This window comes from Oncorhynchus kisutch, linkage group LG6, assembly GCF_002021735.2.
Source record: "Oncorhynchus kisutch isolate 150728-3 linkage group LG6, Okis_V2, whole genome shotgun sequence".
NCBI lineage: Eukaryota > Metazoa > Chordata > Actinopteri > Salmoniformes > Salmonidae > Oncorhynchus > Oncorhynchus kisutch.
In genome coordinates this window covers 32,007,240-32,011,759 of record NC_034179.2, presented here as the reverse complement: position 1 = coordinate 32,011,759, position 4,520 = coordinate 32,007,240, and positions in this window count along the sequence as shown.

Genomic DNA, 4,520 nt, shown 5'->3' with positions numbered 1-4,520 from the left:
TTTAATAATGTTTCTATATTGTTTTACTCAGTACATATGTATATACAGTATTCTATTCTACTGTATTTTAGTCAATGCCACTCCGACATTGCTCGATCTAATATTTACTTTTAGATTTGTGTGTATTGTTGTGAATTATTAGATACTACTGCACGGTTGAAGCTAGTGTAACAGTATAATTTTAGACCGTCCCCTCGCCCATACCCGGGCGTGAACCAGGGACTCTCTGCACACATCAACAGTCACCCTCGAAGCATCGTTACCCATCGCTCCACAAAAGCCTCGGCCCTTGCAGAGCAAGGGGAACTACTACTTCAAGGTCTCAGAGCAAGTGACGTCACCGATTGAAACGCTATTTAGCGCACACTGCTAACTAAGCTAGCCGTTTCACATCCGTTACACTCACCCCCCTTTTGACCTCCTCCTTTTTCCGCAGCAACCAGTGATCTGGGTCACGGCACCAATGTAACAGTATAATTTTAGACCGTCCCCTCGCCCATACCCGGGCGCGAACCAGGGACTCTCTGCACACATCAACAGTCACCCTCGAAGCATCGTTACCCATCGCTCCACAAAAGCCAAAAAACGGCTACCAAAACTCAAACCAGCCACACACAAAACATATTCAAGTCAATAGAACACCTATCATCACACACATTGTATAGACGCACTGTACAGCTAGCAGAGCAAGGGGAACTACTACTTCAAGGTCTCAGAGCAAGTGACGTCACCGATTGAAACACTATTTAGCGCACACTGCTAACTAAACTAGCCGTTTCACATCCGTTACACTAGGAACACAAGCATTTCGCTACACCCACAATAACATCTGCTAAGTATGTGTATGTGACCAATATAATTTGATTTGATTGGATGAAGATAGAACCTTTACAGACGGTCCCTAACACGTATTCATTCTCTCAAGATGCTGAAATAAATTAATCATATTCATATTTCTCCACTGTCTTCTGAATCAAAATGTATATTTGGTGTATCATTTTACTGCAAGAAATGCTTAATTCTGCGGGAGTTAATATTATATTAGGAGAGATTAGTAGAGTTATGTGAGCCGTTATAGACCTACAATCAGTGTACAGATTTCTGTTAACCTAATATTCCATTTAACCCATCTGAACAGTAGGCTACAGTTCCCTTGATGTGCCATATTTGATGTACCCTTGTTGTGACTCTTAAATTGATATAGCGCCTCACAATACTCACACATAACATAGCCAACACTGGTATCATCCTCTTTTACCACTTCACAAAATCTTTCCCAAACATTACTGTTCTGGCCCTACCTTCTCTTTATTTACAACACTCCATTTCACAGCTTTCCTCTTACTGAATTCAACGACATTTCCCTTTTTGCCTCAGTGGATCAAAATGAACTTTTTCTGCCCAAGTTCCCAAAAACATTTGACTTTTGGTGTGTATTTGGTGAGCATACAGTTAGGTCCTGAAGCATAGGCTTACACACTAATGGTAGATACAGATAAATAATGATGTAGCCTAATATTTCCTATAAATAGAAATTGGACAAGAATAATACATATCTGGATTTTGAATGCATTGTTTTCTATTTATTCAACCCGTCCACCCCCCACCAGCCCTTCATCCACACAATATAAATTATATAATTCATGGACTATGTTATAAATGCTCATAAAAGCTTGGTAAATGTGTAGATTTTCCTGTTTCAGAAATATATTGTTCAAAACAAGCTGTTCACTTGCAGTACTCCCCTCAGTGACGGCCATCAATAGCAGTTCCATCGCCATGGCCGTGCAAACATTGATTGGAATGTTTTGCCAGCTATTTGGTGTGAGGGGAAACAGCTCCAATGAAATCGCAGGATTTCATAGCATAAATTATAACAGCACAAAGTAACTGGACCGTCAAATGTGTGTCCGTTCAGTCAGAACTTCTGGGTCTCCTCTAGTCTCCCTCCAAATGAGTCTCTCGCACCAGACGGCTTACTTCCGCACATGAGACTAGATCTGCTCTATCAGGTACAGATGGTGCTAAAGCAAAAAGCTAATTCTAATTAATTTAGAAATAAATAATCATAACAGTCATGGGAGCCTGGGACCTGATAAACAACTATAACTATATCAAACAACAGTCGAAGGACAAAGGGATACACTAGCTAGAATTGGCATGGCAAATTTGGTTGTTTCTCCCCATGCTGTTCATCAGGTTCTACTCTAGGTGACAGGGCGACATTTTGTGTGGACTAAAAAAGCATTAAACAGGGGGTATCACAAAGCACGATCAAATTAATTAGCTAGTACAGTAATTTTGAGATACATTAAGAAAGAGTTTGGTCAAATATTTGGTCAAATTAACCAGTTATCTATTTCTAATAAGCTTTCTAGCTAGTTAGCTCCCATGCTAATTTCAAGTCTTTTTAAACAAATATCTGACTAAGTTATTTCAGAATGAAAGTTAACTGGCATCATGCTTTGTGACATTATGTTAGCTAGCTATCCCCAGTTAGCTAAATAATGTGTTTTGACTTTGCATTCTCCCTGGTGCATTTGTTCATTTGTGACATGAGCTAGCTGCTCGTTCTAAATACTATAATTTAATCTGTTCAAAACAGTGGCAGCATGTGCAGTATTGGTCACAGATCGCTTTATGTATCTTCTCAACAAAATTACCAATAGTTCAAAAACTTGGCATCATATTTCTGTCATGCTGCTTTGTCGACAACTCCAACCACCTTGTGCCCCTGATATTGAGTCAATCAGTGGCCGGCCATGCCTGGCAGTGATTGTAATGGCGGTACATGACAGCTATTTGACAAAACCATGAGGCTCAACTTTTTTTAATGACGTACAATACACTTAAATGTTGTATAGACGTCCTTTATCTATTTCCTGTAAAAGCACATGGATGTGTGTGAAACATATAAGCATGGGATTTTGTCATGTATGCGAAGACGTGCTTCTTGAATTTAATCTAACATTAGTAGCTAGTAGCCTAGTCAAGGTTGCATCATGCAATATTGGCACACTTCAATTGTGACAGACCAAGTGGAACAAAAGTAAACCTTGAATTTGAAGGTTTAAAATATCCCTCTGGTGGCCAAGTTGACCTATTTTAAGAAATTGTTGGTAGATATAAAGTCTAAGATCTTTGATATGCTGATGCAGAATTTGTTACAGAAAATATTCATTACCAGCTGGTCAAGTTATTATAGGGCTAAATGTGCCAGGTTATCTAATGGGAACAGCTTACATGTAGAGTTTTATCACTACCTCAACAATATTATTTGGCTGATGTGCATTTTGAGACTGAGAAAAAGTTTAAACTTAAATGTCAACTTTTTCTAATGTTTGCAAGTATGTACCCTGTGTTTCTGAGATCACAATGTGCAGAACAAGTGAAGGTGCTTCTTTTTCTGCTGCCATAGCGAATACCACTGCATTTCTAACAGCATGGGAACAAAACAAGCAAAACACTGAATTACAATGGCAGGGGAAGGCATTCGCATCTACTGATAGCCTCACAGTATCAACAGACTACAAAATCCAATTACCTTATTCATACATGGAGCAATGACCTTTGGCTGTAACATTCAAATGGTCAACTCCAATATAACTCTTCCAATAAAAAGTTGCCATAAGAAAAAGTTTTCCCCAAAAAGCTTATCTTAAACTGTGGCTATATTTTCCAGGGGATCTGTTTTGAGTCCTACATAAGTCATCTGAACTACAACTCCCAAGGAGAACGGGGATCAGATACAGAGGTCCGGCATCAAAGACGGTGACGCGATTTAAAGAATGCCAATCTATCTTCCCAGTGCTTGCTATATCTCCGTGCCTCATCGTTCATCCTTCTCTCTCCCTACCCTGCTGTTTTAGGCATTCCCTCCATCTCCCTTTCTCTCTCTCCCTCTCTCTCTTTTCGCATTTCCATGTACCCCACCCTATCCCTCCCTCCCCCCTTCTTTCTCTTACATGCTGATGAGGCAGCTGTGAGGAAGCAGTGTAATAAAAAGAAGAGCTAATGAAAGGTTGTGAGGGGTCAGCATGCTCACATACCTTCACCAGACAAGGGAATGATAGGTTGACCATTCTAAGGGGACAAACTGTTTCACTTTTTGACTATCCAACGTTCAAAAGGTTGCAAGTAAGGGCGCAGGGTCATAACCCCTGGGTTTAGATTCTGTGTGCCCTGTGGTTCAGAGGGGAAGGGGGGGGGGGGGGTCAAAGGTTTGGTCTCCATTCTGTGTTCGGATGGGTGAACAAAGGCTGCGGTGTAAATTAACATTTAATCCTCCTTGTTTTACCTCAGTCTCAGGCTCCAGACTCACCAACGACAGTACAGACCATTTGGGACGTCAACATTTGATATGATGAATTTTAATTCTAATTATATATTGCAATCATGTACAGTAGACAGTTCATGGCCATATTGCGAGTACCAATATACTGAAATATTTCCAAATCACAAGGAATATTTCATTGAATTTTAAGTAGCAAGGGAATAGTAAGAGAACGAATGAAAGCTAT